Source organism: Notamacropus eugenii, chromosome 5 (assembly GCF_028372415.1).
Source record: "Notamacropus eugenii isolate mMacEug1 chromosome 5, mMacEug1.pri_v2, whole genome shotgun sequence".
Taxonomy (NCBI): domain Eukaryota; kingdom Metazoa; phylum Chordata; class Mammalia; order Diprotodontia; family Macropodidae; genus Notamacropus; species Notamacropus eugenii.
Window position 1 is genome coordinate 458,274,974 of NC_092876.1, and position 27,409 is coordinate 458,302,382.

General features: G+C 38.7%; 1 protein-coding gene across 5 annotated transcripts in view; it reads left to right on the forward strand.

The window, feature by feature from the left end:
- SH3KBP1 (SH3 domain containing kinase binding protein 1) overlaps positions 1 to 27,409 on the forward strand; it is a 415,998-nt gene that overhangs the window by 71,626 nt on the left and 316,963 nt on the right. The window lies entirely within an intron of this gene.

The following is a 27,409-nucleotide window of genomic DNA, read 5'->3' on the forward strand; positions in this document are numbered from 1 at the left end:
CTTAGGAAGTTCAACCCTAGTGGTAATGGATTTAGTATGGATACCCATTGGTTCAGCTTAGAACTCTCAGGCTCAAATGACCCACAATCTTGACCTCTCTGGTAGTAGGATTCCAGGTGTGGGCAAACATTCTCAGCCTAGGCATATGACTTCAGGTAAGGTCCTTAATTTTCATGAATCTTGGTTTCCTCACATGAAAAGTGGTAATAATATGCAATATGCCTCATAGGCATCTTGCAAAGGTCAAATGAAACGATGCATGTGAAGCACTATGAGCCAATGTAAGCTATTATTACTTTTAAATACATTTTCTATTTCTCAAAATGTGCTCTCCAACAAATGTATCTGAAATTTTATTACTAAGAGTACTATTTTAACTAGATTTAAATAACATTTATAACATTATTTATAACGACGGAAAAAAATGCATTCTTAGTTTCAATGCAAGAGGCTAGAACAATAGTAGGACATTTTGGTATTAGGTGGCAGGAACTGAATTAGGATGAGATTAGAAACTCCTGGCCCAGTGCCTGTGTCCCTTCATCTGCATGAACTTGGTATATTTGGTATAGTCTTGGGTTGGGAATCAGGACACCCAACTTTGAGACTTCCCTGGTGAAGCAGAAGTTGACTGACTTGGAGTCACTGGCTTGGAGTCAGGAGAGACCCGTGCTTTCATCACTCATGGTCCCCCTGCCCCCCTCCCCATGTGCACCCAAACACAACAGGCACATGGTCACAATTGGACTAGAAGTCATCTCGTGCAACCCCTGCATTCTCCAAATGAGGAAACTGAAGCCCAGAGAGGTTGCAACCTGTCCCACCTCACACAGAACCAACCTCTGAACTCAAGTCCCCTGTCTCCAAGTACAGGACTCTTTCCATTGTGCCACTAATCCAAGTTCCTACACTTGGTAGTTCCATGACTTTGAGTATATCACAATCGCTCTGAACTTCAGCTTCCTCATCTCCTTAAAAGGGGATAATATTTGCAATGCCTCTCTCACGAGGTAATTATGAGAACTAAATAAGTCATCATTTATAATGTGCCATGGGGATGCCCAGCACTGTGCCCTCATCTAGGGTGCCAGCACAAAAGCAAGACAGTCTCTGTCCTCAAGGAAGAAGTTTGTATTCTCTTGGGTGGATAAAATGTATTCACATATAAGTAAATACAGGATGCAAAAAAATAAAATAATATAAAGTAATTTCATTGTCCAGTGGGGCCATTGATGATGAATGAGGTGTCACCTGAACTGACCTGGGGTTTAAGAGGCAGCCTATGTGGGACAGCAAATAGATGAGTCTGGCTGGAGGATAGAGTGAATTAAGGGAAATAAGCCATGACTGGCCTAGAAGGTAGGCTGGAGCCAGGTTGTGGAAGAGTTTGTATTTGATCCTAGTGGGCAGTGGGAGTCTTCTTGAGCAAAGGAGTGACACGGCCAAACCTGTGTTTTAGAAATATCAATGTGGGAGGTGCATGAAGGATGGAATGGAGGAGAGAGACTGGACACAGGGGGTCTAAGTATTGAGTCAGTCAGTAAATATTATTTTCCTGTTAAATGCCAGGCACTACACTAAAAATTGGGGGATAAAAAGAAGGAGCTCACAGTCTGGTGAGGACGACAGCATCCGACTAGATACAAGCAAGAGGTTAACAAGATACATTGGTAGGCTCTTGTAGTGCTGTAGGCAAGAGGGATGGCCTGAATGGGGTGATTGTGGTTAGCAGAGAGAAGGGGACAGGTGTAAGAAATGTGGCCAGCCAAGACTTAGCAGCTGATTAGCATTGGAATGAGTGAAAGTAAAGAACCCAGAGTGATTCTTAGGCTGTGATTCTGGGAGATTGAAGTTCGGAGGAGAGGTGAGTTTAAGGAGAACAATGATGAATTTTGTTTTGGACATGTACAGTTTGATATGCCTATGGGAAATGCATGTGGAGGAAGCAAGCAGGTAAAGTCATTTCACTTCTCTGAGCCTCAGTTTACTTATCTATAAAAGGAAGGGCTTGGTATATATGGAACCAAGCAAGGTCTTTTGTAACTTTCAAAATCTAGGGCTCTATAAGCTTAATCATTTGGGGAATGGGGGGATCAAAGGGCAGTTGCCCTCTTGGCATTTGGGTAGGGACTCAGCCTCAGGTGTTCAGTTATTTTTTAGTCATGTCCAACATTCTGTGACCCTATTTGGAGTTTTCTTGGCAAAGATACTAGAGTGGTTTGCCATTTCCTTCTGCAGCTCCTTTTACAGATGAGGAAACTGAGGCAAACACAGTGAAGTGACTTGCCCAGGGTCACACAGCTAGTAAGTCTCTGATGCCAGATTTGAACCCAGGAACAGGAGTCTCCTAGACTCTAGGTCCAGTGCTCTATCCACTGTGTGCCTAGATACCCCATAAATCATTTTTTGGTAAATTAGGATAAATTTTAGAACTTAGAAGGGGCCTTAGAGCTCACCTAGAGTTGAGGATTCCTTTCTATAGCTTAATGATGACTATGAATATGATTTTGTTATCCAGAGCCTTAATTTCTGATGTGTATGAATTCTTGGAGCTTAGTAGGTGCTCTTTTATAAGGGTTTTGGTACTAGATACCTCCTTAGACTCATAACCACACATCTGGAAGGTACCTCAGAAATTATGTAGCCTGTTGCTTTTATTTTGTGTGTCATGGATGACATGTCTGGCACTCTGGTGAAGCTTTCTCAAAATGGGTTTTTAAATGAATAAAATAAAAATAAGATTATAAAGGAAACCCAATTATATTGAGATAATTACCAAAACATAAGAAAACCAAGCTTTTGGATCCAAGGTTAAGATCATCTGGTCTAAAACATGACAACAAGCCACAAAGCTGAAGGACTCATGATGAAATATACTGCCCACCTTCAGACAGACTGCGCAGACTAAAGCTTCTGCCGTCTTCCCTTCCGTCCCCTCCCATCCTCTCCCCTCTTCTCTTCTTTATTTTTGGAGCATGGCTAATGTGGGAATTTGTTTTGCTTGACTCTTCATATTTGTGATGGGTTTTGTTTTTCTTGCCTTCCAAATGGATTGGGGGTGGGTGGGAGGAAGAGAATTCAGAACTGAAAGTAAAATAAAATAGAAAAAACCCCTTCAGATCTATTCCACTGTCCTCAGTTTACAGAAGAGTTTGCTGAGACCCTCTGGGTTGAGGTGGTTTGCCCAGGATTATTTTGCAGTGACAGAGTTTGGCCAAGATCCTAGTCTTCTGTGTTCAGTGGAATTTTATCAAGGAAATCAATGATACTACTTTGGTGTGTCTCAAAAATATATTGTGGGTGGCGAGGTAGGAATGGGAAAAATCATTTACCATTGTGAACAGTTCATCAGTTTTGTATCTGTAACTTGGGAGTTATAAAATGCTAGCTAGCATTTATATTGTGATTGCAAAGCACTTGAAATGTATTAATTCATTAATTAAATATATTAATTCATTAATATTAATTACAACAACCTTGTGAGATTACTGCTGTCCATATTTTACAGCTGAAGAAACTCAGGTGAAAGTTGGCTAATCTACCCGGGTTGTCTGAGGCAGGATTTGACCTCAGATCTTCCTTATTGTAGGTCCAGCGTGCTGGCTGTTGCCACACGTTTCTTTGACCTCATCTTTGGCAGCAGGGGCTTATAAAATATAAAATTTCTGATTGTGATATCACTTTCTTTTGGGGCCAAGATGTACAACACTTCCCATATTTTACACTATGCAGGAGAAATGTTGGGGGGGGGGGGTAGAATTATATGCTTGAATCTAACTGTGGTTTTCCCTTCTTTGAGTCTCTTGTCCCATTCTGCTTCATTCCATCATGAGCTTCCATTGCTAAAGTCGATGGGGGGCAGGGATAGATGTCTTGGTTAATAGATGTCTTGGCTAAATTTTGTATTTTCCTGGAAGTCCACTACAATGCTGTGTGTGCAATAGGTAGGACTTTAATAAAAGTTATTTCCCTTGAATTAAAATACCCTAAAGATGAAACAAGAGGGGTGGGGTGAGGTGTCCAGGTTGTATTTTCTTATTGAATACAAAACTAGTAATGGCCACAGGAAATTACACACTCAATTCATTTAGAAAAAGAAAAAAAGAAACGTTTTTTTCCCCTAAGAACTCAGGCAGCTAAATTAGGAATAAATTCTATAAAAATAGAAGCTCGACCTTCTTACTCCTCTAAGAGTGATATGTCTCAGTCTCGGAAATGTTATAAGTAAGGAGAACTGGAGTAATTAAAGGCAAACTCCTATCTGGTGAGTGTCAGCATCCTCTATAATGGATTCACTTAACAATGAAACTGTTGATAGTCAGTTACAGGATGTGGTGCAAGGCTGATGACTCAGGGAGAGACAGTTATGACCTAGATTACTCATTATTAATACTAAGTTATTGTTATTATTATTGTTAACTGTTTTTGATATTGATAATTTAAAATAATGGGATCTTGGGATCTATGTTTGCATTTTATTTTCATTTAATAAAGTGTGTAAATTGTAGGTCTGAAAAAAAAACCATATAGATTTTTGCCCTCTGATTTTAGTAGGTCAAAAATCCAAAGGAAAACAATGAAAAATGAGCATCACTGTGTATGTTAAAAAGATTACCAGGCTGATGACATTTGAACGCAGTATTTTCATGTTGTTGCACTAGTTTGGTGATATATTCTTACTGTCTTTCAGTCTGACACAGGATTGGCGATTGCCTCCGATTTCAACTTAATACTAATTTGAATACTTCAGAGATTCTTGTGTGTTCCTTCAGAAAAAGATAAAGGACAAAAGTATTATCGTTATGAATTTTAAATGCACCGTATGCAAGAAATCTGATTGGCAAACAAATACATTTTAAAAGATGTAAACATGTTTAGTTCTGTGGCATTGAATACATGTATAAATTAAGACTTTAAAAAAAAATATTATGGTTCTTTGCTGTTGGTGAATTCTGTCTCCCAATATGGGGTCAGTTTGAAAGCACCCTTTATGTAGTTTTTTAGTGATCTTTGCATAGGTTCTTTCCTTAGTACCTCATTCCAGCTCTACCCCTTTCTTTCTGTGTGACCTTGAGTAAGTTGAGCAACCTCTCTGGCTTCAGTTTCCTCATCTGTAAAATGAGTAGATTGGATAAGATGACATATCCCTTTCAACTGTAGATGCCATGACCCACTGACCTGAGGATTCCTCAAGCCATTGTAATACTTTTGGGTTTTTTCCTACAGACTTTTCTCAATACAATGCAAATAAGGATTGTTTTGTTGAAAGTAAGAATTGTTTTATTTGTATTTGTAAACCCAGCATTTAGCACATAGTAGGCTGTTAATATATGTGTCAGTTGATTGATGCCAACCAGGGAATAAGCTACAGTGGCAAGTAGTAGTAGCAGGGAGATTGGCTTTTACATTAAACTGGTCTATTTGAAGGTATTTATACCAACAACTCAGTATATAAAGTCAGGATGTTTACCAGGTAGGACTGAATTGTGGTGCCAGTTCCATAAATTCTTCCTTCCTTCTTTCCTTCTTTCCTTCCTTCCTTCCTTCCTTCCTTCCTTCCTTCCTTCCTTCCTTCCTTCCTTCCTTCTTTTTTTCTTTCTTCCCTTTTTTCCTCAACCAACAGGTTTTCTTTCAGATGACCTCTTTTGGGGATTATTACTTCCCAATATGGTCAAGTAGATGAAAATGGCTATAATTGGTTACTAAAACAAACCCCTCCTCCCCAAGGCTTCCAGCCTCCTCCTTTCCTTTTTTTTAGGCTGTAAAGTTCTGTAAGATTATTCATCTGAGTGGGGCTTTTGGAGAGTTTTAACCACATTGTAAGTATTTCAATCCAAAAAACACATGCCAAGTGTATAGTTCATTCAGGCTGATGTATTTTTGCATGGGAGAAAATGCAGTGTCTCCAATAACAGGAAATGGTTCTTTCCAAGTTTGCAGCACAGAATAAACACTATGCTGTGGATGAATTTTGTTGAATAGAGGAGGCCTTAGAGGAGCATATGACGTCTTGGAGATTTTGTAATGAAGTGGAATCAATGATGGCTCTTTGGGATAAGAAGCGGAGCTCAACTCATTGGTTGAAGTGTTTCATATGCCAAGGAGTTAAGGTTGCTGTCTGGATTTTCACTTTAGTCAGCCCCAGTGTATAGAGAAGGATACAGAGGGATAAGCTAGGTTGGACCTTACTACCCTGTGTGGTCACGGGCAAGTCACTTCACCTTTATGGACTTGTTGAGGAGGCGGTAAGGTGCTTTCCAGGACTACATCTTAGAATCCAGGAAACTGTTTAGATCGTAAATGTGGTAAACTTTACTTTACTCAATTACTTGCATTCACTAGATATTTTCCAGTATTAGGAGTGATGGGTAGAATGGATTTTTAAAATCTGTCAAAGAAATAATAAAATATGTCACTTTTTTTCTTTAGAGTTTGTACTGGAGGAAAATCATGGTTACATTTGTTGTATATTAGTAGGCAGCTAGGTAATAGAGTTACCTCCATCAGTTACTAGTCATGTGACTCTGGGCAAGCCACTTCACCTCTCTCAGTCTCAGTTTCCTCATTTGTAAAATGGGGATAACAGCACCTAACTCACAAGGTTGTTGTAAGGACCAAAGGAGAGAATATTTGTAAAGTGCTTTGGAAACTTTAAAACACTAAGTGCTAGTTGTTATTATTGATTGCAAATTGTTAATTAAAGTACAATTTAATTATTAAAGTACAGTTTGTCTGTAGTGTTTTAGTTTATCCCTTTCAGCATTATCTGCATGAACACAGACAATTTTTCTGAATTCATGGATTGCAACATAGGAAGCATATTTTCTTTCTTTTTAGTTTTCTGGCTCAAAAATGGGTTTGAGGTGATGGAATTTTCCTGAGCCTCAGTTGAAGTAAAAGAGGGAGAAATCCTATTATCTCTCTGCTAGTGAGTAAGATTTAGCCAATGATTTTCAAAAAATTCAGAGAAGGTGAGGATAACGGAATGAAATGAATGTCTTTTCGAGGACATAGGTGGGTTTACATAATATTTGCTAACATGGACTTGATTTTTAAAGTTCTCTTTACATTTCTATGAAATAAGCAGAATAAAATCAATCTGAAATAAATATTTTATCAACACCAATAAGACTTGCTGTGCTTGTTTACAGGAAGGAAACAAGGATTATTTTACTACTAGTTATGCTACAACTGTCCTCTCACCCTACTATTTGTTAAATAAATTAATTGAAACAGAAGAAATGGTCTAGGATCTAAAAATGGATGGAGAAAACAAAAATGTTATCAACATAGCTGGAATTTATAAGCAAAAAAGTAGCATCCATATCTGTCCCTGTGGTTTTATTGAAAAATGCATGTTCTAAATTCAAACAGTGAGTGTGGGAGACATTTACACTTGTGCAAGTCTGTACTGTTCCTCTGCGCATCTTTGAGATGGAGGCAGTAGATCCGTTCCCCTTCAGGTTTTTAGTTGGAAGGAGGAGCTGTTGGGAGGTCTTAGCATGGAGTAAATATGAACACTAAGCAAAAACTCCTGGTACCTAAATAGAATCTTTCTTTTAAGAGAGGCAAGATACTCAGAAATAATTTCTGGTAGCCTTTTGGGTTATTGGTTATCATAGAAATGGTATATGAAGGTCTGGGCCATGCCACTTCCCAGGAGTGTGATTTTAAGTAAATTGCAGCCCTCCGGACTTTCATTTCCTCAGCTTTAAAATTGGGCCCCCCAGTTGGTCTGTAATCCAGTTTTGCTCTTTAGGAGCCTGTTTATATTTATAAAATACTACATAGACCATATTACATAGTATAGGCTTATAATACAATATTTGTGTAACATACAACTGTATCATCTCTCATTTCTTCCGCAAAAGTCCTTTCTACATATCACATTGTGACATGGAGTTGACTGCACTGAACCTCTGCTCCTTCTACTAGCTTTGTAGGAGAGTCCAAACTTGAACATGTTCTACTATTCTGGAAATCGACTAATCAACAAACATTTATTAAACACCTCCTTTGCGACAGGCACTGTACTAAGTCCCTGGGATGCAAAGAGGCAAAAGATGATCCCTGCCCTCAAAGAGCTTACAGTGTAACTGGAGAGACAACATGCAAACACATATATGCAAAGTAAGCTATATGCAAGATAATAAGAAATAATTAGAAGAAGGAAGATAATTAGAATTAGGAGGGGTTGAGGAAGGCTTTCATTAAAAGATGGGATTTTAGCTGGAACTTAAAGGAAGGCAGGGAGGTGGAACAGAGGAGGGAGAGCATTCTAGGCATGGGGTACAGCCAGAGAAAATGCCAGGAGTCATGTCATGTTCATTGAATAGCCTCTTCTTTCATACAAGAAAAGCTTTGAATACATCCCCAGGAACAGACAGGATCTATTTTTCAAAGCCAAACTTTGCTGATCACTGAGAGATATGTCACCATTAGGCTGACCATCTGGTGATGAAACTTTTCTTGGCAGCAGCAACCCATGAAACGGAAAAATTTTTAAATGTTTTTCATTCCTCTGTGGCCACCTTCTGCTTTTCTGCAATGACAGTGGCAAAATGGGAGTAAAAGAGGCAGAGACTGCTAAGGATCCCACAGTTTTTAGAACATTAATTAACTTTGATCTTCAGTTCTCTGAGTATGAAGATTCTTGTCCAGTGACCAATGAGTGGATGTGTTGTGAGAGGAACTAAATTGGATGGATCTTGTCATTCTTGCTATAAGTTAAATCAGAAGACAGGAGGAAGTGGTGCTTCAGTAGGTTAGTTCACAGACAAAGAAAGGAATTGTAGTATGAGCTACAAGAAGCATTATTTTATGGTATATTTGGTCATCACATAGTGCAATCTTAATGATAAGTATTTGCACGACTACCTAGTAAGTAGTTGCAGCTCTGTATTAATATTGGTTGCTGAGGGTGAAGTAGTAATTTTATGAAGAACTTATTACCATCCTCCAAATCAAATCAATATTATATATGCATATATATATGGATACGTATATTCTGATAACTGGTGACTTCAGGGAAAAGGTGGAAATGGGAAAAATGTACAGGAAAATATGATTCAGGAAAAATAAATGAGAAAGGCCAATATGTGTTATAAACAAAGAAGAAAGAAGAATAATTGCTTAAACATATGACCTACAATTTAGATTTCCCCTTGAATCATTTAAGTAAGCTGTTGTACATTTTTAAACTGGGAAATGGACAATAGACGTCAATTTCAACAGACTGTAACTTCTTCTAGAAGTTCAGCCAGTATAAACTAATTACCGTAAGAAGACCCAAAGAGCCAAGAAACACCAAAGTCAGCAAATATTTGACTTGCAAAATAGAGAAAAATGGCCACCACGGGCAACAACGGGGCAGAAAAGAAATCCATTTGTAAGATTTTATGAAGAAGGATGTTCATCTCATAAAGCAGAGAGTAGCAGTGCAGGATAAACCAATGGAAAGAAATCTAACTAAGCAAAGTCATACAAAAGATGATGAAAGATGAAAACTGAAAAAGGACTGCAACCCCCCAAAATGGAAAAAAACTGCAGAAGTTGTTATAACAAATTATTTTATCCATGAGGGTTAATGGAACCACTGCAGTTAGACTCTGATATCACAGCGTCTGAGTTGCTTACAGAACAATCAGTCATTCATTAAACATTTATCGAGTGTCTACAATGTGACTGTCACTGTGCTAAGTGCTGGGTATACAAAGAAGGGTAAAAGACAGGCCCTTCTCAGAGTCTAAAGGGGGAGACAACATGTAAAGAACTACAGACAGAGCAGTTATTTACAGGCTAAATTAGAAATAACCAGCAGAGGAAAGCACTAGAATTAAGGGGTTCAAAAAAGGCTTCCTACATGAGGAGAAATTTTAGCTGGAGCTTGAAGGAAACCAGAGAAGACACGAGGCAAAGATGGGAGGGAGAATATTCCAGGAGTGAAGATCCCTGGATTTGGGGGGTTTGAGGAAAATCAAGATGGTTATCATTGGATTGCAGAGTATGTGGGGGAATGGAATGTAAGGTGCACGAAGAGGCTAGGTGAGGAAGGGCTTTGAATGCCAAACAGAAGATGCTGTATTTGATCCTGGGGGTCATAGGGAACCATTGCAGTTTATTAAGTGCCTGTAAGTGTTGGGGGTAAGGCGGCTGGGAAAATTATCACAGAAAGACCGAGCTTCAAGAAGATCACTTTTTTCTGTTATCTCTACAATTTTAATACAGTTTATATCATAGAAACTAGAACCAACACAGAAATGGTTTCTCTACGTTATAACATTTTATGTTATTTTTTTTAGATCAATTAATTTTTAGTTTCCAACATTTACTTTGATAAGATTTTGAGTTCTAAATTCCCTCCCCTCCCCTCTGCCTTCCCCAAGACAGCATGCAATTTGATATAGGCTATACATGTATAATCATATGCAACATATTTCCACATTAGTCATGTTGTGAAAGAAGAATCAGAACAGAAGGGAAAAGCCATGAGAAAGAGATAAAAACAAACAAAAAAGACAAGATAGTGTGCTTCGATATGCATTCAGATTCCATAGTTCTTTCTGTGGATGTGGATAGCATTGTCTATCATGAGTCTTTTGGAGTTGTCTTGGATCGTTGCGTTGCTGAGAAGAGCTGAGTCCATCAGAGTTGGTCATTGCATACTTGCTGTTACTGTGTCCAGTGTTCTCCTAGGTCTGCTCACTTCACTCAGCATCAGTTCATGTGTCTTTTTGGGTTTTTCTGAAACTCAGGAAGATCGGTTTGATAGCTGAGTGGATAATGGCTTAGAATGGGGAAAGACTTGTGGTCGGGAGGCCAATCTATTCAATGGTCTAGGATTAAGAAGATGAGAGCTTGCGTTAACATCACAGCCTTGTCAGACTGGGTATGGGGTGTGAGGGTCAGCAGTTAAGGATGAGATCTGAGTTGAGTTGCTGAGTGACCGGGTAGATGGTGGTGGTATTTGGAAGGAGGGAAGGTTTGATGAAAAAGACAATGAGTTCTGTTTTGGACATGTTGAGTTTAAGATGCCTACAGTTTGGGATGTCCAATGGTTAGTTGGAGATGTGAGAATGGAAGTGAGCAGAGAGGTTAGGGCTGGATAAGCAGACTTGAGAATCATCAGCATTGAGATGATGGCTGAATCCATTGAACCTAAAGAGATCACCAAGTGAAAGAGGAAGGAGGGAGAAGAGAAGAAGGTCTAGGACAAGGCTCTGTGGGACATCAGTGGTTAGCAGGCATGATCTGGATGAAGGGGCAGCAAAAGACTGAGAAGGAGCAGTCCAATGGGTAAGAGGAGAACCAGGAGAGTGAATTCACAAGACCTAGCAAGAAGAGACTCAGCGAGAAGAGGGGATGAGCAGTGTTAAAGGCTGTGAAGAATCTGAGACTGAGAAAAGGTCATTAGGTTTGACAAGGAAGTGACTGTCAGCTGAATGATGAGTCAGAATCCAGATGGAGAGAGTTAATAAGAGAGTGAGAAGAAAGAAGGTAGAAGCACCTGTTGTAGGTGGCCTTCTCAAGGAGTTTACCTATAAAAGGGAGGAGAGAGATGGGAAGATATGCAGGGATGGATGGATGAGGTGAGGATTTTGTGATGATGGAGGAGACATGGGGATAATTGTAAGCTTTAGGGAAACAGGCAGTAGGCAAGGAGAGATAGAAGATAAATGAAAAAATGGGGATGATAGAAGAGGCAATCCGTGGGTGAGGGCAGGATGCAATGGAATCACTTCTTCAGGTAGAGGGGTTTGTCTTGGCCAGCAGAAGAGCCTTCTCTTTTTGTAAGACAGGCGTGGAGGAGGAGATAGTGACAGAAGGCATCTGGGTGATGTGAGATGTGGAAGGGAAGAAAGAAGAGGGAGCTCTTAGCAAATGACCTCTTTTTTTTTTTTTTTTTTGGTAAAATATGAAGCAAAGTTCTTAGCTGAGAGGGTGGAAGGAGGAGGAGCCTTGGGAAGTTTGAAGAAGAATGAAAAGGGTTGGAAGAGCTGTGATGAGCAGAATGGTGAATTCATTAGGGAGTTGTAGAAGAATTACTTTGCTGCAGTAAGGAACCAGTTGAGGTTATGGAACATAAATTTGTACTGGTTGCTATCAGTGTGGGAAAAGCAGTCAGATTGTATCAGGCGTGTGTGTGTGTGTGTGTGTGTGTGTGTGTGTGTGTGTGTGTGTGTGTGTGTGTGAGAGAGAGAGAGAGAGAGAGAGAGAGTTCTAGGCAACAGGTGATAAAATTGTGAGAGCATTGAGCAAGTACCTAAATGGAGGGCAGATTCTAAAAATGTGGAAAAAATCTTGGATCTTATTGACTCTATAAAAAGGTGACCAAGAAAACATCCACAACTTATCAACCTGTATTTCTTCTCCTTCATCTAAAATCTTTATGAGGGCTTTCAATACACCAAGGCATCCCTAGGTCAGGACACAAGGAAGGAGCAAACAGGCATTTAGAGCAGTATTTGACAGTGGTTCACGTCCTTACCGTTCCATAATTGACTGAAAAATGCAGAGGAAACATCAAAATATATAAGGCTCTTTGATCACAAGGTGTCTCCCATCTATATCTCAACATCGTTCACAATTCCTTGAAAGATGTAACAACAGAAATGATTTTGTTGTATGGTCCTCTAATGAGGCAGCTAAGTAGCTCAGTGGATAAAGTCCTGGGCCTGGAGTCAGGAACGCTCTTTTCCTGAGTTCAGATCTGGCCGCCGACACTTACTAGCTGCATGACCTTGTTTGCCTGGGTTTCTTCATCTATAAAATGAGCTGAAGAAGGAAATCGCAATATCTTGCCAAGAAAATGGGGTCATGAGGTATCAGACACAACTGAAAAGCAATTCAACCACAAATAATGCTCTAATAATAACTACCAGGTGAGGCTAAAGAAAGAGAGAGGTATGCTTACCAAAATAGTGTTGTTATAATGGAGGAGCTAACAGTACAGAATCCATGTTGAGGAGACATTCCCTGAGGATGCTGAGGTCCTCCAGATGTTACCATTTGCAGATGACATTTTGTTGATTGCAACAAAGACACCAAGACACTAAGAAGAGTTTTGTAATCACGCCAAGAAATTTGGTCCATCCATCTCCATAAGAAAAGCCAGATGGAAAAAGATGACTATTGTCTAGATTGCAACACAAACCCTACAGACCTGGTTGTCTGGTGTATTAATAAAAAAATGAACGAGAAGTATACGCAAAAAACAGTCCTTACATATGGGACTAGCAGTACAGATGGATAGTGAGTTGAGTTCATTGTTGAAAAGAAGAAGGACGGGTTCCTTTTGGGGAACTGCAAAGCACTTTCACCAAGCTCTGGTGCTTCCCATAACAACAGAGGCCCCTCTTTTCAATACAAAGCACTGTACCAGTGTTGCTGTGTGGCAGTGAGACCTGAAACACCACTTCCTCTGAAGAACCAAAGATGAACATGACACAGAGGGTAAGAGGAAGGGTTATGGTACGTGTGAGCAGTCTGCAACATCTAACCAATGAGGAACTCCAAAGGATATCATCAGAGAATTATATGACAGAAAGAAAAGATGGTCTGGTCAGAGACTTCGATGAGAGGTTGATAGGCAGAGTGATCCACGGTTACCCTCTAGAAATCAAGGGAGGCCTCTAGCAAGGTGAGCCCATTATATATTGAGTTTTGGGAGGACATGGATGAGAGACACACAGGACAGTCAGGCATGGATAGATTGTAACATGGAACTCCCAAGTCGATTAGATCACACATTCATTTGTGAATCTGAGTATCCATCATTTGGCAGCAAATTGATATGGCAGTTGAGGTCCATAGAAGATTAGATGTCTCTGGGTTTGGTATGGTATTATATTCTAGACACATAGTAGATATTAAATAAATATTTGTCAGGTTAAATGGAAATGAATATGGCCTTTTATAGATAATCTCAAATGTTGGAATGTTTAATTTTTTATAGAGCATAATGTATTTAATATTATGTCAGACAGCAAGTGATTTGAATTAAAAAGGAAAGATCAAATAGTTTCACCAAGCTATTATTGTTGTTCATTTACATGTAATTACTAATTATAATAAATAATGAATGTTAGGAGGGAGAATTCATTCATTGGAGGTATCAGATAGTAAATGTTGTATAATTCGTTGTATTCTAGGAAACTATTCTCTCTGACTTCCTCCCCTTATCCTATTTAATTATTGTGTATGTTTTTGTAATTCTCAGATTGTTATTATTGGGGCAAGAAAAATTACATTTATCACATGTATTTTATTTTCATATGCTTAGATCTCAAAATAAATTGTTGAGTATTTGTGGCATTGATTTTTTTTCACTATTTTGTTTTGTTTTCCTTTAGGGAGTTGGGGTGGGGAGGGAGATTGAAATTCATGGTGTTTTATAAAAATGACAGCGTGACTGCTTTCCAAAGACAGTCTCTAAAGCTGCAGCTTCCGGAAGTTCTGCTTGATATTTAATGAAGGATGTGACCTTTGTAAAATATTAAATAAGAGGAACTAAGTACACATACTTTTGATCGTTGGCATTAAAACAGGGAATTTTGAAAGGATCATAACTGCCCCTCGCAGGTAAAAGCTTTATTGCTATAATAGGCTTGTAAGATTTAGGAATGAAAGAGACCTTCTAGAGCTTGTCTAAATTTTTCTGATTTTGAAATTCCTGTTTCTGTAAGGAATGATTAAAATATTTGAGTCACAAAGTTGATTTTTACTACATTTTGTAGAGTTTTTTTTAAGAGTTATATTCTTGAGAGAAACTATTTTTGAAATAAATATTTTGATGAACTGTTCTTGGCATTTTGGTTGTATTAGGTATTTTTCATTTAAGGATTGCTTTCTTGTTCATACTTCTCATTCATTTTATTAATGCGTTTTACCCTCTGGAGATGCCCTGAATTGTTTCATCTTTTGCGGTCAGGTGTGGGTTGGTAGATGAAGAGCTGATGGCTGTTTGGCGCTGTGGTCTGGTGTTAGAGTGGTCTTTTGAAAGGAGCCACAGAGGGAAGGTTAGGCCTCTTGGGTTCTAGCTCTGGTTCTGTCAATAAGTAGTTGTGTGACCATGACGTTTCCTCAGTTGTAAAGATGCTGTAACAATTCTCTCTCACTTTGCATCAGAGGGATCTTTGCAGATGAGATAATACTTTGGACAAGAAAGTGTTCTGTTGGGTAAGAAGGGTTATAGAAATGCAGAGTGGCAATTAGTCATTTGTGGAAAGCTTCAGTATCAGTTATTTCATTTTGGCATGGAGTAAAATAGTGGAAGAAATTTATTTAATGTGTTCATAAAACCTCAAGTAAAAGGTCCCCCTTCCCGCATTCCCATCCCCACCCCCAGTTTACCAAAAACGTTTCAACGAAAGATACATTTACATCCATTGCTGCCTCTTCCTTCTCACTGGCACCTTCCTGATTCACATGCTCATCACCTCCTTTCTGAATTATAGCTGCAGGTCTATCTCCCTTTCTCCAGTCGCTCTCCAGTGCAATCTGTCCGAGGCAGTGCTGCCAGATTACTCTTCAGACACCACATTTATCATGCCACTGGCCTGCTCAGGAAGTTTCCCCCCGTTACCTGAAGGATAACGGCCAGACCTGCCTTTCCAGCTTGGAGCTGGTACTAATTCCTGTTTTACCTCTTTGCTCCAGGTAGGCTGATGCCTGTACCTGATCCCTTGGTTGAGGCTTGATCCACTTCATGGAGGCTTTTTTTCGTTCTCATTGGTCTCCCCCATTCAAAGAAGTCACACAGAATTTATTTTGTTTTCCCATTTGTTTTAGTGTTTAATTTTAAACTACTTGGCATCACTATGAAGTCATCTGTATTTTATGCATAGATATCTTATTTCTTCAGTTAGGCACAAGGGCCTTCAGAGGACAAGTAATTCTTTTGCAGAGAGTTCCTGAGGCACTGAGAAAGGTTAGGCTACTTTTCTAGGGTCACGTAGTCACTTTGGGTTAGAAGCTAGTACTTGTTCATAGCTCCTTGGCTTAAAGGCTGTCTCCCCATCCTTTACACACACACCAAGCTTCCTCTCAACAATTTTATTTAAGGAACTGAATTTAATTAGAGAAATAAAATAATTAGCGAATGCCTTTTAAGTATATGAAAAGTATTATTCTCTAAATATTTTCAATAATGTTTAAGGTTCCCTTACAAAATTATTTTTGTTAATTAAACTAAAAGCTGTGTTTATCTGTCATTGACCTAGCCAGAAAATACTGTTAGCACCTCGCTGTTTGGCCATTTAGTATTTCAGACAACTTTTTCTTTAAGTAATAATCACATGAATTACTCATATATATGTGTGTATACATATATACTATATGTAAAATGCTATATATACACATGTGCTTATGTGTGTATATACATATATATGTGTATATGTAATTTTAGAAGTTGGGAAATTCTTTAAATACTTTCTCTCTCTTGACCTTTATGGCAATCCTGTGAAGCAGGTGCTATTATTACCTGTTCTTACTTCTCCCCCCCTTCCCTCTCCTCCCTTCTCTTCTCTACAGTATAACTAATGTGGGGCTGTTTTGTATGAGTACATATGGTTTTTCTTGCTTTCTAAGCAGATGAGGGAGAAGGAGGAAAGAGGGAAAGAATTCAGAACTGAAAATCAAATTAAAAAAACATAAGTGCATGCATGTATGTATGTATATTTATTTATATACTCACCATATATATTTATTTTTCATCTTCCCTATTCTGGAAGAAAAACTCATCTCCAATATACTCCTCCACTGATTCTTATTGAATCCAAAACTTTCTTCCTTTGTATAGTCATTTGCACTGAACTTAAAGTGAGAAAGACAAGTTCATGTCTGTCATTAGTCATGTGACCTTGGCTAGTTTTTTGTCTCTGAGTCTCTAATTCCTCATCTGTAAAATCCTTGTAGTATTTACGTCACATCAAATGGCTGTCATGAGAAGAGTGCTTCATAAGCTGAGTACTATGTAAATGAGTTTGTTATGAAACAGAGTCCAGCTAGGTCAGGAACTCTGAAGCTGTGATTTTATCAATGTGGGTTTTCCATCTACCAGTGGACATTGTAGTCCCGTCATCCTCATGTAAACCAAGTATTTGTTGAATATGTTTCATATGTTCCCTACTCTCTCAAGTGATATCATGGGGAGTTATTGCTCCTGGGCCATCTCCAGTCATCCTGATCTATCTCTGGACACTGGACCCAGATGGCTGTCAAGGACAAAGTGAGGCTGGTGACTTTGCACAGCCCTCCCTCACTGTTATCCAATTCACTTGCAAGTTAGGGTGTCACCTTTTTGATGTCATGGTCCTCTTTGAGAATGAAAGACAAACTATGCAATGATCAGTACTGGATATTTTGTGGTACTGATTTTGTGTTTTCTATATTTATGCATTTTATGAATCTGTTTAAAGATATTAACCAGGATAATATTGAATTACATGTTGTTAGGAGTAACAAAGTATTGCTAGATCCATGAGGTACTTTTACTGTTCACTTCGTTCACACTGTATCATTCCACTTGGGTTGAGAGGAGTGTCCAAATAAATCCTTAATTATAATTTGTAATTTTATAGTACAGTAAATTCTGATAGTCACCAGCCACTTATCAGTCACATTAAAATACTAAGACAATTTCACTTTGGATCATGACTTCCTGCTACTTTATTGAAGTTATTAATCCTGTTGATCAGTCTCTGCTGATTCTCTAGGGTTTTCTAAGTAAACTAATTTTGTCATCGGCACATAGTTCAGTCCTTTATTTAAAAAGATCTGCAAGACTTGGTCTAATTTTGGATTGTCTCCTTTATTTTTTTATCTTAACCATGTTGTTTTTGAGTGTTGCCATTATTATTGGTATTTGGATATTGTTAATAATATAGAAAGGTTTGTCAATAGTTTTTGAGAGTGAGTGGGATTTGGATTTTGGCAAGCCTTTTGAGATACAGCTACATTTCCATTTATCATGGGCTCAGATTTAAGCGTTTAGGATGTGCCTTCTGATGTCCCTAGACATCACAGGGTGCTGCCTCACTGTACTGTAGAAATCTTAGCAGCCAGGCTAACTCAGCTAAGAAGTTTGGTCTGTTCCTTATGATTTTATCTCGAGTGACTTAGAGAATTGAAAGGTTTTATGGGGAAGAAGGGAGGGAACAAAGGAGAGCAAGAATGCATGGCTAGTTCATTGACTTGCCCAGCATTAGATAATGTCTGTTGGAGCTTTCTCCAGCACTTCCAAGAAAGTTGTAGCATAAGTATGGAAAATAGTCTTAATGATTTTGAGGTTGGAGAGCTCTTTCCATATGCTCTTACATTCATAGTTTTTATGGTTTGTTTTGGAGAGAAAATGGAAGCCAGGGTATGTGTGAGCTTTGAGAAATCCAGTTTGTGTTGAACCATGATTTTGGTGGTCGGGAAGGGAGAAAAATGATAAGATGTGTGTTTAGGGGAACTCAGCTGTTGTTTTTTTCTTCTCTGAAAATTAAAAAAAAAAAGGTTTCTTTAACCTTATTGTTCTTTCTCCTTGGATGAAAAGCAGGAAGATAATGTGCTAGCTGGAGGCTGACCTTCATTGCTTTTACCCTTCGTTCAATGTGTTTGGCCGTTCTTTCTTCCCTTCATCAGCTTTCTTCTAAAAATAAGTGCTTCCCATTCTTTCGTCTCTTGTAGCTTTTCTTTCCTTAGCTGATGTGAGCTTTAGGTCATTCCACTTCCTACTTCCCTAATTGAAGATGGATGTTAGAGGGACCTGGGGTGCAGGAAGATCTGTCCTGTTCACATCCTCAGTGACTATCCTCACCAACTTATTTATTTTCCCCTTTTGTCTCTGTATCCATAGCGCATAGTACAATGCCTTTCATGTGGTGGGTACTTATAATTCAGTAAACATTTATTAAGTGCATACTATGTGCCAGGCACATAAGCACTGGGGATGCAGATAACAGAAAGAAAGTCTTTGTCCTGGAGGAGCTTATAATCCAATGGGGGAAGATGATACACGAAAGGAAGCTGGACAGGGGAGGGCGTCTTGTTCTGTGGAGTAGGAACTAGGAAGAGCTACTGATGTAAGGTGGAGAATTGAATAATGCTTGTCGAACTGACTCACAGAATTTCCAATTACCACCTAGGATTTAGAGCTGGAAGCAAGAGTTTATTCAATGTTGAATTCCCTCATTCAACAAATAGGACACTGAAACCAGGAGAGATGGAGTGACTTCACCAAAGTCACTGAAGTGGCAAGGAGCAAATCTGGGATTGGAACTCAAGTCTTTTAACTCCAAAAATCCAGCACTGTACCATTCCACTTGGGTTGAGGGGACTGTACAAATAAATCCTTAATTAAATTTGTAATTTTGTAGTACAGTAAGTTCTGATACTCACCAGTCACTTATCTGTGAATGAATTGTTTGCTTTGAGGATTTTTCCTTTTTCTTTTTTTTTGGTGCTGTGAATTTCAGTGTTCTAGGCAGTTTCTGGTGACGAAATTTCTTCTATCAGTGATCGTATGCAAAGACTCTACAATTTAGAGTTTTAGAGCATTCTTGGGGAAACTGAGAGATTACCCAGGTTCAGAAAGGAGCCAGAATCCTAAGGAATCTTTCTGCTTCCTACAGCAAGCTTCCCTTTGAATTTGAGGTCTATCACTGTCGATCAGTGGGCTTCTTTCCCCCGTGTCTGGACTACTTCCTGGGCCCATTTCCTAGGCCTAGTGTAATGCTCTCCCCCAGCTTGAGAGAGGATTGGGATCAAGGAAGAATCTGAATGGTTATATAAATGTCTGAGTGTTTGTATGAAATTATGTGTCTTTCTGCTTTTCAAAGGCAAATGTAAATGATTTTTACTCATTTTTATTTGCTCATTCAAACATTTTAAGTGCCTACTGTATATAAGCCGCTGTGTTAGGTTATGGGTTATAAATATATATACAAGACAAACCTTGCTCTTGAAGAGTTTAGAGTGTAATATGGGAAAAATATGTACACCAATAACTAAGAGGAGAGGGAGTAAGACAAATGAAAAGGAGTGGTCCCAGCAAATATCTATTAGATCCCAGCAAAGTGCTATTAGATATTAAAAGAGGGGAGAATTATTTTGACTTGGGAGTGCCACTTTGAATTATATAATGTCTTTCCCCAGGGGTGGGGAATCTGCGGCCTCAAGGGCACGTGTGGCCCTCTAGGTCCTCAAGTGAAGCCCTTTGACTGAATCTAAACTTCACAGAATGAATCCCCTTAATGAAAGGATTTGTTCTGTAAAACTTGGACTCAATCAGAAAGTTGCTCCCAAGGACCTAGAAGCCCTAAGGCAGAGCCTTAACCTTTTTTTCTTCCTCTTTTCCCTCCCCTAGTAATTTTGAGAGAAAACAGCAAAATGTTTAAGTGACTTTCAAAAATGTTCACTGCCAAATGTATCTGCCTGACTAGTGACTCTTCTGAATACAAGCATTCTTTGAAATACTTAGTAGTCTTAAAGCTGATCGGAATGTCAAATTTTTGTTTAAAATCTCATTTTCAGACTCTTAATTCTGAAACTGTGATTATTTGGATGGGAATTGAACTGAATTTTACCTTTGTAAGGTAACTAACTCTAAAGCAAGGGTTTGCTGGGCAGATTCATAGTGTAAAAAAGCTGAGAAGCATACTTAGCATTAATGGATTTGTGCACAAACTTTGCTCCCTCCACTAATGGGAAAGCTATGCTTTAGACTAGTATGAAAAGTGTCAGTCATTCCCCCTGGATGCTCAAACCAAATTAGGAATTGAATTGCTTTGCTCCCATAGGATTTCAGCAAGCTAGCTGGTCGTTCTCTTCCTTTTTCCCTTCCCCCAAGCCCATTTGTAATTGGGTCGATTTTGACCCAGTTTTAGAGAAAATGTAGCAGGATATTTAAGTGATAGTGTACAGAGATATTCACTGCCCATTGTCTCCTTGGTATTGGAATCTGTCTGACTAGCAAACATTCTAATACTTAGTATTCTTAGAGCTGCTGTGGGCTGTCTGTAACATGTTTGAACTAGATGATCTTTCTGCAAACTCTAAGCATTGGTTCATAAGAAGCCCTTGGTAGGTTGAATCTCACCTCCCACCTTGTTCCCATTTATTTTCAATTCTCTCAAGTGTTTGACGTGGTCACCAGTTCTCAAAGCCTTTTACGATTCCATCTTTGGTTACTTCGTGAACTTGAAATGACTAAAACTGTATTTCTTTAAGAATATTCTTTAATTTACCCTTCACTAATTCAGGTGGACATTTCCCTTGGTTGGTACAACTTCATGAGGTCTTGCTTGAAATATGTAAAAACAAAGAAAAAAGGCAGTTGGCTTCTGCTAAGGAGTTTCTTCGATCAAGAGCGATATTTTAGACTGTAATTTGGGTGAAATTTGTACACATGCAAGTTATCTACATACCACAGTATGAGTGGGGTGTTTGCTGGTGCAACTTTTATTGGAGAAAACATGTATTGGAGTCAGCAAGCACCATATGCCCCATTTTTTTTGTAACTCTGTGCAGATCATGTGCATACATTATTCTGGGGGGGGGGGGTGGCGGGGCAGGCAGGAATTGTGTAGAGCATTTCAGCTGTCTGAAATAATCCCCATCTTGCTCTTACCACAGAGTCTGCTGTTCTCCAACTGTCTTTTCCTCTGATGCTAATTATAACTTCTCCATATTAGACTGTACTCTTCCTCTTTTTATTGCAGTCAGAAATGCCCCAAACTCTTAACTGTCAGAGTGCTTTTGTTTTTTTGGGAAAAAAATTCACTCCATTTAGTTAAAGACAAAGATGTGCAGAAATCAGAGTGAATCTATATGTATTTATCAGTGGGAATCATGTGGTGTGCGTGCTGTTGTACAGGATGGTAGAATAATTATTCTAACCAATGAATCAGAGACTTTGTTCAGAAGTAAGATGCTTCCCCCTTTTTATTCATAGTAACTTTCAAGATGAGTTCATTTGAGCTACTTATTTCATATTTAAGTAAACGTTCTTTTCATCTGTCAAAGCCCTAGTATAGCTGATTTATCTGAAATTGTAAGTAGGCTATACATTTTAACTTTTGTTATATCTCAATCTTCTCTTGTGTGATGACTGGATAGCTTGCTGACGTTCGGTGTGTACTGAGAGCAAAGTGATTCTATTACTAAGTTGGTTTAAAAATAATTCTTTCAGGGGTGATGATTAACCCCTCTTTTATTCTGGTCTAAGGCACTGCTTTCCCATTTGTTGAGGGAACAAAGTTGTTTTTTTTTTAACTCAATAGCCCAGATTATAATTCTGAAGTGATTAAAAACTATTCTTCTGTTAATTCTGCAGCAAGGTTTATAATAATTTTCATTAAAAACTCTTTTAATTTCATGTAACAAAATGGTCCATTTTTATCTTCTGTGATCCTTTCCATGGCTTGTGGTCATGAATTCTTCTATCCATAGACCTAATATGTAATTTCTTCCTCCCTCCTCTAATTTGTGTGTGTGTGTGTATATATATACATACATATCTGTATTTGTATGTATCTTTCTTTATGTTTCAGTTTTGTCCCCATTTGGAGTTTATTTTGGTATATAGTATAAAGTGTCAGTACATAACTAGTTTTTATCAAACTCCTTCCAGTTTTTCCATTAACAATTATGAAAAGAGTTTCTAAAACATTTATCTAGCTTGTATGCAGTTTTTATCTTTTGTCCATTGGTATAGAAAGGTTTTTTTTCCCTTTTCTTTTTTCTGAGAATACACTGCAAATGGTTGTATGTGTCATTGAAATGTGTGACTGTGTAAAACCAGTGAGTATGGTGGTCCAAAATTACCAGTTAGATGAGTTCATAATATTTCAGAGGTAATAGGTGGATTTAGGAATTGGTGACCCAGTAAAATACTTCAAAGTAGTGAAAATGAATGGGAAGAAAGTGGGAGGTGAGATTCAACTTCAGTTTTTATTAAGGGCCTCTTCTGAAGCAAGGCACTGTGTGGTAGTAACCATAGCACCTCAGTTTGGCTTCTGTTGAAGGATCCAGGAACTGGTAAAGCTAGTCCAACAGCAAAAACCAACACCAAACAATCAGTGAAGAGGTTTTGAATGTTGGGATCCTCAGTAATCAGTTTTTACATCTCTTTAAAAACATTGTATTGTGGAATTAAGTAAAAGAGAAGTGAATTCCACCGCTGGCTTATTTAGAGAGCTGAAAACTCAGACTGCCTTTTTTAACCCCTCCTCCCCCCCAGAAAATTCTCTGAAGATATACCTTTTTCTTTGTTGTGTGAATAATTATATTCACTCACTCCACAATTAGCACTCTGTTTAACTGTACACCTGCAGTGGCTGTCTTCCAAACCATGGTGAAACTTGCTGTGAACCTTTTCCCACAGATAATATCTGGGCACACTGACTGTTCAAGAAATACTGAGAGGCACTTTGGTTAACATAATGTGCAGGTGTTAAAATCTAGGCATGTAGGCCAGACTTTGGGTATTGTACATAGAGGGAGAAGAATTGTTAGCAGATTGACTTGGCCTCCTTTTCCAAATACAGTCTTGTTTGTGATGAATTGTCCTCCATTCATCTCAGTTGTTTATACTTGTATGTGAGACATACATCGCTTGGATTTTGTGTGTGTGAATTCTACTAGTGCTGCTCTCTCCAGTCCAAGCCTCTGTTTCTGTTCAGTATCTTTCCCAAATGGCAGATCCTCAAACCTCAGGATCTGAATTTGAAGATTCATATACCTTGTTGGGACAAGTAACTCACTTGGGCTTAACTGTGCATTAATTGGCTACAAGATGGAGACTGTCTACTCCGTAGAATGTTAGACCTACCCGCTTCTTTCCCCGTCAGCAGCTTGTTTATGGTAACGTTTTCATTCTCTCTCACTGAGTTCTGCCTTATTCAGTCTGTCCTTCATATTATAGTCAGACTAATCATTCTTAATGTAAATAAATTGGGTCTCATTACGTGTCTTCCCAAGTATCCTCCACAACTCCTTTGAATGGCATCCAAGTCCCTTTACAGCTTGATGCCCCCCAGCATTTTTAGTCTTATCTTGTATTATCCTTTCCATGCATTCTGTGGTTCAGCCAGACTGAAGGAATCGGTTGCCCTGAAACATATCTTCTACTTTTCCCCTTTAGTACTGTTATACATATGCTCTGCCTTAAGCCTAGAACGTCATCTCACCTCCCATGGATGTCCTTTAAAATTATGGAGAGGTCAATTTTGACTCCATTTATGGAAAGCTTTGTTGAGAATATGAGCTGTGGAATAGGCTCAGTACTTCAGGAATTTTCTACCCCTGGAGGTCTTGGAACAGAAGCTGGATGCTCACTTTTCAGGGATATCAGGTAATGGGGATTCCAGTTCCAAGATAATCTTTGATTCCTTTCAATTCTGAGATCCCGTAGGTCCTTTTGTGGGTCAAAATTAACTTGCTCCATTCCACTGGTGTGAACTGTTACCCTCCCCACCTTCCCACTTCTGAGCCACACACGCGCACACACACACACACACACACACACACACACACACAGTCTTGGCCAACTGACTTACAAAATCATGTTGTTCAGTTATAATGGAGATTAATAAGAAAATGTGGCTGGTTTGTTGTAAAAATGACTGAGAAAAAGAAAACAAGGACAACTTGAAGTGTATTTTTGGAGTGATTTATGTGTGATCGTGTCATAAATGATGGGTTTTTAAGTCAAAGATGGATACCCAAGGGATCCATGTTTGGAGGTGTGAGAACATGTACCAAAAGTGTGTGCTATGCTTAGGTCATCTAAGAAGGCCAGCTCTATTAAGAGCACTAGAGCCATGTGTATAAAAACATGTCGACATTCATCCTGAGTGAATGAGTAGAGACCATAAGATGAGCTTTGATGAAAATCATCTTAGTAATTCATCTAACTTGTGGTTGAGAAGTAGGGAAATGACATAAGAGGCTGTCATGGTGACTTTCCATCCATTTGTTTCAGTTAACTCCTTCATGAAAGAAAGGCAGACAGACATTTGCACCCTTCCATAGAGAGTAGCTTTCATGGCTGCCCTATTCTTAAAAATTGGAATAATTGGTGTGTGTCATTAATCTGCTTCTCAGCATGCTTCCCATAGCTGAGATTAGCTTTAACTTGAATGGGTTTTACTACCATTTCCTTATAAATCAAGTCAAGTCAGCAAACATTTGAGGAAACCTGTTCTGTGTGCCCAGTTCTTAGACTTTTATTCCTGCATCGAGCCTTCCTCCCCGTGCTGTGTGTTTCACTTCCCTTTAAATGTCTGTACTTACTCTCCACCTGAGAAATATATATTAACCAAGTCTAGTAACTCGTAGTATATTCATAATTCTGATAATTTGTGATTTTACTTAATGTCATCTGGGTAATCAAACATTATACTGTACCTTATCATTAACCTTTCACTTTACCAGCTTTAAAAAAATTTAAAGAGAATGTTAGACAATTAATATAATGAACTACCTTTAAAGTGTTTACAGTGACAGAGGGATCATTAACCAGTAACAACAAGTCATCCCATATGTACAATTTGGAAATTTTTTAAAAACTATTTTTGAAATAATACAAAATAATAAACCAGTATGGAAGCATTGTTTTAAAAGGATTCTCCATTCAGTCACTCTTGGACTAACCTTCCTATTGAATCCATCCCTAGTATTGCCCTTGGAATACTTTTAATGGTACAGCTCTCTTTCCCTTATGGCCTGAATCTCACATTTTCTGGTCGCTGTACTCATGGAAAACTTAGGGTTAAAATATGAGTAATCCTTAAAGTGTTTTATCCATAGTTTTCCCCCTCAAAATGAAAACCTCCTGCCTTCCAATTGATTTGTTTCACACAAATGCTTTATTTCATTACTGAGACCTGTCTTTGCAATTCTTTCTTCCTGCCAAGAATAATGGGAAAGCCCTCTTATCTTGGATACTATTTTCCCCTTCAGTCAGAATCCAAGTCTCTGTGAGTCATTAGCAAGTAAGCGTTCAGGGGCAGCAGCGTTTGGCTGTGCCGCTGTTGGCAGGATTTAGTGCTTAAATAGGGCCCCATCATGGACACAGGGGAGTAACTTTCGGAGTTCTACCTTCTTGTGTAATAAGTTCCCCTCCTGAAAGCTGTCCCAATATTGGCCTCAGATTCACATTCCCGATTTTGCCAATATTGTATCTTTTAAAAAAAAATTTTTTTTGTTATGAACTTCAGTCATCAACAAAAATCAGCAGGTCCATAGTCAGGGAAAGAAAGAAGAAGACTCCGTAGCAAACGATGAACCTGCCATGTGCTGCTTATTTTTTAAAAATTAGACATCGAGTTTGACATGGCAGTACTGACTGCCCTTCCTGTGTGCCCAGGTAGGAGCTTTCTACCGTTTTCTGTGTATTTTTAAATGCTTCATGGAGGCTCTTTTTCTTCTTTTTTTAGAAAACCATCACTATTATCTATAAGGTATTCATACTCTAGCCATTAAGACTCAATAAATAGGATTTGCTCCCAGGGGTGCCAAATAAACCTTTATAGCTTTATGTAGAGGACTGTTTAATGTAAGCACCTTTTTATTGGGATAGTAATATGCAGAGAAAGCAAACCTTTTTCAGTTCTTTATTATATTCTTAACTTAAGAGGCAGCATGGTGTTATAGAGAAAGGTCTGGCCATAGATACTGGCTCAAGTCCTGTCTCTGAAAAGTATCTGCTGGGATGTGATGTCACTTAGTCTCCTCAGTGCCCCAGTTGCCTCAGTTGGAAGGCTTTAAGTTGCTTATAGACAAGTGGCTAGTCTTTATTAGCGGAAGGAGTTTCCATACTGGGAATTTCACATGCTGATAAAAGCAGAGGTTTGGACTCCTTTTCATTCCCATCTCTTCCCCCCTCCCCCATATTAATAAAACTCCTCAAAGACCTGAATGGGAGCAATATGCTTTTAGAAGAGCTACTGAAGTTGGGTGGTTTTACTCCTTATTAAGGTGCTGTTCTAGAATTCTCTGTTGCTAGTTACAGGGGTCAGATTAATTTTTCAGACCTAACAAGTGGGGAAAGGGTGGAAAGATGGCGTTTTGTCAAAGTCTTCAGATGCAGGTTCCAAAGGAGAATTGAAATAGAAAGCTTTCCAGTTAGTCTGTGCTTGATAAAAATATGAACAAAGAGAAGGAGAAGGAAGGGTGAGGCTCAAATCATTCATTATCTGAAAATACCCCTATGAGAATGTTCTAGCGTATGAATTTATGGTGATAGCGATTAAGAGAGTTTTACTGAAATGGGTGGAGGAGGAAGGAAGGGGAACTAGCCCTTAAAAAGAAAAAACAGAGATAGAGAGACCCGTGTCTTTAAAATCTAATGAATTTTCACATAAAAGAAAACCAACCGCTTTGGGAGTTGTGTCTTGTAGACAACATGGGTTCACAATACTGC